The 10,833-nt window shown below is 31.3% G+C and overlaps 1 non-coding gene across 1 annotated transcript; it reads right to left on the reverse strand.

Moving 5' to 3' along the window:
- Positions 1–10,441: 10,441 nt before the first annotated feature.
- TRNAP-AGG (transfer RNA proline (anticodon AGG)) lies at positions 10,442–10,513 on the reverse strand. The gene has a single exon. It is a non-coding gene; the product is annotated as a tRNA-Pro (tRNA).
- Positions 10,514–10,833: the final 320 nt, after the last annotated feature.

The raw sequence follows: 10,833 nt of genomic DNA on the forward strand, positions 1-10,833 counted from the left end.
ACTAAAGCTTGACATCTTAAAATATGAACAAAAAAAGACTAGTTAGTCTCTTTATAAGATTCTGTCATGAATTTTCTCTTCTACTATTCTCATTAAGAACTCTGTTTGGAAATTATCAAGTTGAGGATTTTCAAAATCGTCTTGAAAAAAAAAACATTCATTCTAACTATTAAACTTACGTTTGATGCTGTAGTACTTAATTACCGCAAAATAACTCTTCTGACATGTTTCAGTGTGCTTTCAGTGTCTTCATGCTACTAAATAAAAAACTTCTGGTTCCTATTTCATAATATTTAATTCTTCGTTATTTATTTTCTCTCACGTTTCTTTATTTACATTTTATTATTACGTACTTTCATAAAGAAAATACGTAATATAAAAAAATATGTAAGAATTCTCTTCGAAAAATAATTGTAAAAATTTGTAAATTTTAATTTTTTTTATATACCTTTCTTTTGTTTTATACTAAATTAATTAGGAAGATTAGCTTTAGATTTTAGTATTTTACCCTAGAGGTCATTTACATATTATTTTGATTTTTTTGAGCAACCTTCAAACGTTAATATTATCAGAAATTATTTTTTATTAATTATCTGTTTTACTTGGGCACAATCGGAAAATTGATTTTGTTTTTTTTAATAACAAATATTTTTAAAAAAATTGTTGAAATTTTATTTTTTTTTTAAATCTTTGATTTGATTAAATAAAAATGCCTTATTTAATGTGCTAGTGTATCGATTAAATAAGACTAATATCTCTATATAATTCTTATAGTTAACTGTCCAAGGAATAAAGGATGAAAAGAAGTATTGATAAGAGGAAGGCTTAATTAAGGGAAATCAATCCATGGAGGGATTGCTTTGATGTTAGAATTATTTATCTTCTCCAGGACTAATACAAGCCGATGGCGTTTAATTTGACATTGTAAATCATGACTCTGTATATATATGCGAGGGTCATTCAATAATTAAACAGACAAATATTTTTTGTCAAGGAAAAGCTTAATGTAGGCAATTGAAATTTTTGTAAGTGTTAGTTGGCAACCTTGCGAAGAGTTTTAGTCAACTGTTCGGTTAATATTGACGTAAACATAACCTCTAAAGTCATAGTTACGATGGCAAGTCCTCTTGAAGAAAGTACTTGTGAAGAACAGCGATCTGTGATCTGATTTTTACTTTCGGAAACAGTACAACTATACGAAATATTCACTCGTATGAACAAACAGTACAGCAGACCAGCCGACGACTTACAGTTGAACAAATTGCTGAAAAATATCGAGTAATTGTTGGCACAACCCATTCCATCATTCAAAACAATCTGAATTACGGTAATACTTGGGCAAGGTACGTTCACAGAGAGCTAACCGTTCATCACAAAGCCGAAAGATTTGGAATATGCACCGAACACAAAAATAGTTTCACTGATAGTGATGCCTTTTTGGACGGGATTTTAACCTGTGATGAAACTTGGATACATCAGCCGGAATCCAATAGTCAAAGCATGCAGTAGAACGCCCTGAATCGCCTGTTAGGAAAAAATTCAAAATACAACTATCGGCTGGTAAGGTCGTTTTAACAATCTTTTAGAGTGGCCGTGGTTTAATTTTCTGTGATTATTTGGAGCCACGCACTATCAATAGTCTGTACTACTCAGCCGTGATTGAGAACAAAGTCAAACTCGCGTTGAAGAGGAAATGTCCAGGGTGGCAGAGGTACCCACCGGGTTGGTCTAGTGGTGGGCGCGTCTTCACAAATCAGCTGATTTGGAAGTCGAGAGTTCCAGCGTTCAAGTCCTAGTAAAGCCGGCTATTTTTACACGGACTTGAATACTAGATCGTGGATGCCGGTGTTCTTTGGTAGTTGGGTTTCAATTAACCACACATCTCAGGTATGGTCGAACTGAGAAGGTACAAGACTACACTTCATTCACACTCATACATATCATCCTCATTCATCCTCTGAAGTATTATCTAAACGGTAGTAACCGGAGGCTAAACAGGAAAAAGAGAGAGAGGGTGGCAGAGGAAGGCGTGCTTCTTATTCAAGACAATGCTCGATCTCATACGGCACAACTGACGCTGAAAACCATCGGCAAATTGGGTTAGGAGCTCATCCTCTTTACAGCCCTGACCTTGCCCTTCGGTTTTTGTTTTTTTGATCCGATGAAAGAAGCTTTGCGTGGCTTCAAATTCAACAACAAAGAGATAAAAAAAAGTACAAAACTGGCTTCGAGATCGAGGTAAAGAATTCTTCGCTCACCGGATATAAAAAGATAGGTAACGTGCAGAGAAGTTGGTAGGGATTACGTGAAAAAGTACACAAAAAGATTATTATATTTACTTAATAATCAATTTTTGTTGTACAGCTGTTTGTCAGTTTATTGAATGACCCTCATATATATATATATATATATATATATGCGAACGATGACTCACGAATAATGTAACAAACTTTCAGAATATTTGGTGATAATAAGGAAGAAATCTCTAATAAACATAGGTTAGGAAACGCTTCTTTAGCGAATTTGGGCTCTCTCCCTTTCAACGCCTTTAGCTAAAATTAAACCAGACCCAAATTAAGGAAACCAAAATTAAGGAAACCCAAATTAAGCAAACAATAATGGTTATGTTTACCTATTAATGACAATAATGACGTTAATGAGGTTATGTTTACGTCAATATTAATCCAACAGTTGATTAAAACTCTTCGTAAGGTTGCCAAGTAACACTTTTAAGTTTCAATTGCCTTCATTAAGGGTTTCCTTCACAAAAAATGTTTGTCTGTTTAATTATTGAATGAACTTCGCATACATGTGTATATATATATAATACAGTCACGCTTTACAATATCAAATTAAACGGCATTACTGTTATTATATTGGAATCTAAATTAAGGAGTAACTTGAAATCTGACCTAAAAATTTGAAAAAATAGGTCCTAAACTTTATTTTTAGTAGTTTTCGAAAAATTCTGGGGTAAAAACCAAAGATTGTAGTAAATACGCTATTTTATTTTTGGCGTAAAATAAGTTTGTTAAATGAATAAAAGTATACATGGTATAGATGAAGTCCACAAAAACTAAATGTAGATGAAAGAATTTTGAAGCTTATTAGAAACAAAAAATATTAAAAATTTCGCAAATTTTAACAAGATATTAAATGAAAAAAAAAGTCAATTTATATATGAAATAGTAATTTTAATACATATAGATATAATAGTAATCTTAAAATAAATTTTGCTCCAAATAAACCGAAAAAATTAGTATAAAAAACATTTTTAATAAAAACTTCAAAACATTTCACTCGCCATTGAGACCATTTTCCAGTAACTTGTACGGAGTGTTTTCATGTTCTAAAACACTGGCTATTACTGGCTGTGGGTTTTTTTAGGACATCATTAGTATGCAGCTGTAAAATTTGTTAGATTTAAATTGTCTCCGTTTATTATCGTTATTTACGAGTATTTAAGACGTGGTTCTTTTAGTATATGTGTATAATATCAAGATTGTTATGAAAGTTGATGTTTAAAATATGGTTAGTAAATGTTGATTGTATGTTGTGTATGGTTTTTAAATGTTCATGCTAATTTATTTTTAAACTACGTTCCATTTGACTGATTATTTTTTCTTTCTCTTGTCGGAATAATTAATTAGTTTATATATTTTAAGGTCATTGTGTTTGTTAGATGATCCTGGTTTGTGTTTTATAGCCTTCATAACTAACAACACGAAACGGAATCATTACATTAATAAACGCATTTCAAATCCAGTATTTTACCGTATAAATACGAATCTCTCTAATTAAAAAGTGACGCTAATTGTAACATCGATTGATGTGTTTGTGAAAATAGTAGTACTCCCCATTAAAGATTGTTTTTAGACGTCTTTGAAACTTTTTCAATTTACAAAAACTTTCTTTGACTTATTATTATTATTCATTTTTTGCTTTGGAACAGGATTTGAACATGAATGTTTCATGATTACGCGATCCTAAGTTGTTTTTTCCCTCTTTTTCTCTTCCCTAAATATCTTCATTCTTTGACTGTGTTCCTGTTTCCTTTGTTCTGTCCTCTTCTTCCTGTTTTCTTCTTTTCTTTCACTTCAAATTTCGTATTCATAATTTTGTTTCTAACTTTTCTTCTTTCTCTCATCGTTTCCCCGTTATCTTAGATCCTCATCTATTTCGTTGCTTCACGAAATAGAGATGTAAATTGATTTTCTTGATTGAGTCGTACACTACATTAAAGATCTCTTCGTGAGTCTGTTGCTGTTTATTCGCTTTATATATCCGTAGAATGTAAGTCTGCGTTTTCTGATCGTGTCTGTGAGTGTGTCCGTTTGTTCATATAATTTCCTGATTTGTCTATTCATCCATATACCATCTCTATGTACTGCTTCAAAGATTTTTCTAAGTATTTTCTGTTCTATTTTTTCTGTTTCTGTGATGCCTGATGCTCCAATTGTGGTAGTATCTGATGCGTACAGTGCCCCCGGTAGCACAATTGTCCTGTAGTGCCTGTGTTTTGCCTGACTATATATACTTTGATTGTTATAGTGCGATCGTGTGAGTCTGTATACTTTCTGAAATTTTTTCTTTTTTCAGTATTAGATACCTTGTTTGGCCCTCCCATTTGTATTTATTCCCCTTGGTATTTGAATTTTTCGACTCTCTCTATGTTTCCGTATTTTATGGGTATAGTTTTTGTGACGTTGTTTTGCCCTTCTAAGTATTGCGTTATCTCATATGATATTTGTAACCCGTTTTAAAAGCGATTTCGTGTAAGGGTTCCAGTGCTTCTCCTGCTTCTTGTTTATTGTTTTTGATTATTGCCAGATCATCTTCAAATGCCAGACATCTGTTTTGATATCTTGTGCTCTTCCCAGACGTATTCCTTTGACATGTTTTTCCCACTGTTTGATTTTTGTCCAAGACCACGTCGAGTAACCGTAATGAGAGCCCGTCTCCTTGTTTAACTCCCGTTTGTATCTCGAATGGTGCTGAAGAAGTTTCCCCCATGAATTTTATCTTGTAGGTGGTCTTATCTTATGAGTGTCTATTATGTATATAATTGGCACTATATATATATATATATAGGCTGTTATTTTATATATATATTAGAGTGGTCCAAATAGGGCAAAATCTTTTCGAAAAACGTGCACCCCCTGATTTAAAAGTACTCCCAAAAACAAAATTTTTGACGCGTTGATGAACCCTTTCCGTTCGAAAAAAGTCAACCCCCACTCCACTTGAATTTTAAAGGGGATTTAACATGGGTTTTAGGTTATTTTCAAGTCGTGACGATATAGCGCTAGCATGTTTCATCACAAAACTTCAAAAATAACGTATATAAGGGTTTTTTGGGTCGGAGAACACGAATTTGAAGTCAAAAACTTATTTTGACACATTGTAACTGTCAAAATCGCTGTCAATCAATTGACAACTAGCGTTCTTATGAAGGAAAATCAATGCTAGACATTACAAACAACGTTAATTAGGGTTTTTGGGGTCGGAGAACACGAATTTGAAGTAAAAAAACTCATTTTGGCTAGGTACGCTAGCTCTTTTTGATGAAGACATCTCAACTGAATTAAAACTGAAAATGGTTGAAAAACTAGCAATTTCGGGTGAAACTTACGAAAATTTATTATCTGCGACAGATGATGATTGTGATTATGATAACGAACCTGCTCACACGAAACGCTACGAAACTAAAAATGTTAACGAATTGTTAAACAAAGAAATCGACTTTTTTGTCAACACAGAGTCCTTGAATTTTTTTAAACGATTCGAACTTGCGACTAGCTTTCTAGAAATTGATCCATGTAAGTGGAGCGAAAACGAAGATTATTTGGCTGCGTTGAATTGTGTTAAAAATCTAAAGGTCGTCAATGACTGCTCAGAAAGAATGATTAAGTTGGTGAAAGAATTTAGATGTAAATTCACTAGAAATGAATGTCAATTGCAATATATACTACAAATTGTAAATGATCATCGCAAAAAACATCCAAATGCATATAATTACATTACATATGTAATATAATATAATAATAGAAATAGAAATCATAAAATTTTAACAACATTATTTGAATAATTATATACATGAATATAACATTTTTAAAATAAAATGAGAGTTGATCTTTTTGAATCTATTCTTCAGATTTTTTTTAATTGACAACGACTTCAACAGTTTTAATGTGTCAAAACAATTTTTTCACTTCAAATTCGTGTTCTCCGACCCCAAAAACCCTACGTTGTTTGTAATGTCTAACATTGATTTTTCTACATAAAAAAGCTAGTTGTCAATTAATTGGCAGCGATTTTGGCAGTTTTAACTTGTCAAAATAAGTTTTTAACTTAAAATTCGTGTTCTCCGACCTCGAAAACCCTTATTAACGTTATTTTTAATGTCTACCATTGATTTTTATACATAAAAACGCTAGTTGTCAATTGATTGACAGCGATTTTGACAATTACAATGTGTCAAAATAAGTTTTTGACTTCAAATTCGTGTTCTCCGACCCTAAAAACCCTTATATACGTTATTTTTGAAGTTTTGTGATGAAACATGCAAGGGCTATATCGTAACGACTTGAAAATAACCTAAAACCCATGTTAAATCCCCTTTAAAATTCAAGTTGAGTGGGGGATGACTTTTTTCGACCGAAAGGGTTCATCAACGCGTCAAAAAGTTTGTTTTTGAGAGTACTTTTAAATCAGGGGGTGCACGTTTTTCGACAAAAATTTTGCCCTGTTTGGACCACTCTAATATATATATAAAATAACAATTCATATTTTACTTAAAAATATTATATTTTTTAATTTCTTGGGTTAACTAATCAACTATAGAAACTTATAGAATTAAATTCACTACATTTCACTTAGAAATTTCTAAGCTTCCTCAGGTGTGACAATACACATTCATGCACACATCATACAGAATTCTCTTGTATACTAAGAAAGTAACTGATCTACTCATTCTAGATAGCAATATTTTGTCCCCGCCCTTATTGCAATACATCCCCCTACTTTAAATAATTATATATACCTTATTGCTTATTGGTTCCAAAAGCTAGAAGTAGGATGGATCAAAGAAATTAGAGAAGATATGAAAGAATTGGAAATTTCCCTGACTGACCTACAGAATAAAACTGGAAAAATTACAAAGCTAAAAGATAAAAGCATTAGATTTAAACAAAAGACAGACAAACGACAAAATACAACGAAGAGGGTGTTTACGGATGAAGAAAAGAAAGCAAGATCTGAACGGATGAAGAAATACTGGGCAGCTCGAAAGAGTAAAATAACACGCTTTTCTCAGAAAAGATCCAACTAAAATTGACTTAAGTGGTCCCATGTTGGCCGTAAAAGCATAATAATAATAATAATAATAATAATAATAATAATAATAATACCTTATTGCTATTTTTGGGGTATTTCTGGCTGTAATTTAATGATCGGATTCCTTTTTATTGTTACCTGAGGAAACTTAGAGATTTCTAAGTGAAATGTAATAATTTAATTTTATAAATTTGTATAGTTGTTTGGTTAACCCAAGCAAATAATAAAGATAATATTTTTAAGTAAAATATTTCTTATTATATTTAATTTTATCTAATCAAGAGGAAAACTTAAATGAATTACTTTCAAATTAATATTCATAGTATATATATATATATATATATATATATATATATATATATATTATTACTTTTATTAGTATTTTTATCTATGTCATAAGTAATTCAAAAAATGCTACATATACTTTTTAATCTTAGAGGAGAACAGTTTATCAGGATCATCTCTATTTTCAGATCATCTCATCCAGATAACCTGCTAAACAGTTAATCGGGTTATATAATGGTGTACTTAATTGTACCTCGATACACGTTAGGTTTAGTTACATAGCTTAAGCGGCGCTATTATAATAAACAATCGCATATTACACGTACGGTACGTTAAATTTCTAACGTAAGTAGATATTATAATGGTTGTAAATTGGAGGGTTTGGGAGAGAAACAGGGGGTTTGAAATAGTTAAAATATTATTGGTGGAGGGGGCAAGAAGGTATACCTAGTGAAAGCGGTAGCAAGGTGTGGGGTCTGGGGGTTCGAAGGAGGAGATATTGTCGGGAAGGGAACTTTAGTAGTAGTTGAAGCAGTCGTGTTCCCATTGTGGGATATTGATTTACCATCAGTATAACCGATACTGTGCTAATCACCCCTCTCTCTCAGACATTGTCTCTCTCAAACACTCCCTTTCCTTCTCCTTTCTTCTTTTCTCTTTCTCTTTACCCCGTAAACCCCTTTAAATTTATACGTCGCTACTCTTGTTCTACTGTTACCAGCTTTATCTAAGCTAAACTTTCTTGTGTTCTCCGTAACGTTTTGCCAACAACTGTTAGTTGTCCGAGCGAAGCGTATGCGCTACATAAGTAGATTCTTTAATAACGCTTTGGTTAAGCGCACATTACCTTCAGAAATTATCGACCTAACATAATTACAGATAATATCAATTATAGAAGTACAATTAAAAGATTTATTTTAAAAATCAAGCATCGGTATTATTATTTAAATTTATATATTACCAATTAATTACAAAATGTAACAGAGTTATAAAATTAGAAGTTACTCACAAAAACAGTGATAAATATAAAATACATAGTAATAATATACTTTCAATAATTTTTTTTTGCCATATCTACTTTTAAGTAGTAATTTTAGGGCAAGTGAACAAAAATTTGTTTTTTTTAAATGCACTATTAAACCAATATTAAAAAAAAAAACGCTTTGATTTCCTTTTCATTGAAATTAAGATTGATTAACGTTGAAAATGATTTATATTGATTTAGTTTGTAAGAAAAATTTAAAAAAACTTTCGGAAATTAGGAAGTAGGAACAGGAAGAAGTTTGTATAACTCCTATTTTTTTTAAGAATGGAAATATATTACCTCCTAACAGTTTGATGAAGTTGAAAATTTCTCCCACATTGCAATAGTTGATTTAGAGAAAAATATTAAATAATAGTACATTATGTAACGAGCCTATAATGATAGCCATTAATGCACGAGTACGAAGTAAAGTACTATACGAGCATTGGCGAGTGTCATAAGTGTCATTTGGAGAGTGTTCGCAAAAGTGTATTAATGGACATTACAGAAAGTTGCCGACCGTATCTTTTCTATAACTGAGAAAAAATGGGGATTATTGATTTAATAAAGTGATACGAATACATTGTTTGCGAAAAGTTTTTTTTATATTTTTTCAAAAAATACATTAGAGTAGATTTATTTGGCAATATTTCTTCCTCTGTGTCCCATATAATTAACAAAAGGATAAACTGTGTAATAAGAAAGTTGACTAACTATCCGGTGTACTTTCAAATTATTTTCTGCTTGCTAACCAATAAATTGATATTAATATCAAAGTAAAAAAATCTGGTGTGAATACCACATGATTTCCATGTACCCCTATTAAATTACATATACACATTTTGTTTAAATGAAAAGAACATAAAATTCTATTTCATTAATAACTTCTAATATTTTTTTTTTTTTTTTTTTTTTTATAATTGAATTATTAAATATACTAAATGTTTTTTTTTTTTTTTACAATCAGAGGTTAATAATTATTAATAAATCAATAAATTTAAATAAAAAAAGTTAAAAAAAAGAGATGAAGTGTGATTCGAACTGATGTGCCTACCCCTTGTAAGACCCAAATATTTCATTAATTAAAATCCCATTTGGCTGTAACTCTGGAACCAATGAAAATAAGTACCACTTATGGTATATCGTTGAAAAGCTCTCAACGAGAGCTTATTACCGCAGTTAAGAAAAAGTCCAAAATCCAGATTTTTTTGGGTTTCGGGCTCTTTTGGACACTTTTGGTTCAGTCGATTGCAATCAAAAGGGGAGGTGCACAACTAGATGCTACAATAGTTCTGAATCCAAAATTTCAACATCCTACGGCCAATCGTTTTTGTGTTATTGTGAAATGCGTGCGTGCGTACGTACGTACAGACGTCACGCCGAAACTAGTCAAAATGGATTCAGGGATGATCAAAATGGATATTACTGTTGAAATCAGAAGACTCTTTACTTCGTACAAAGAAGTAAATACGTCAAAGTCAATATAACCTCAAATTGAGGCTACGTTGATATTATGAGGTTAGACTAAATTAGTTTCACTCGCGCGCGCGCACGCGTGTAAATATATATATATATATATATATATATATATATATATATATATATATATATGTTATCTTAAAAATAGATTCTGAATATTTTTTTTATTTCTGTCTGAATAAATCTATAAATGTCGTCCATTTTAATCAATAATTTATTCACAACGGAATGAAATAATAAAAATCAGTTACGCAAAAGATTTATACATGTTTAACTAAAATTCCTAAAATAAAGATTGTTATGCATAAAAAAGGTTTAGGGCTCGTCCGGGATTTGAACCCGGGACCTCTCGCACCCTAAGCGAAAATCATACCCCTAGACCAACGAGCCATGTCTGTTGGTCGATGTAAAAAATTTAATTAGCAAAACAATTTAAAATAAACAGGAAGAAAATGTTGCAAACAAAGAAATAATAAAAATATTATGATGAATATAAAGTAAGTGAAAATTTGAAAACTGATAACGTGTACACAGATTAAGACCAGAAGAATTATAAAAAACTAAAGAGTGATTAAACGATTGGCAACAAAAGACAAATAAACGAAGTGGTGATCAACTCCGACTTAGGGAGAATATTGTCCAACATGTCTCAGGAGTAATGAACAAAATTGTAACAATTTTTTGCAATTTATTAAATATCGGGCATTTAT

Source organism: Lycorma delicatula, chromosome 9, assembly GCF_047948215.1.
Source record: "Lycorma delicatula isolate Av1 chromosome 9, ASM4794821v1, whole genome shotgun sequence".
In the NCBI taxonomy this organism is placed as follows: Eukaryota; Metazoa; Arthropoda; class Insecta; order Hemiptera; family Fulgoridae; genus Lycorma; species Lycorma delicatula.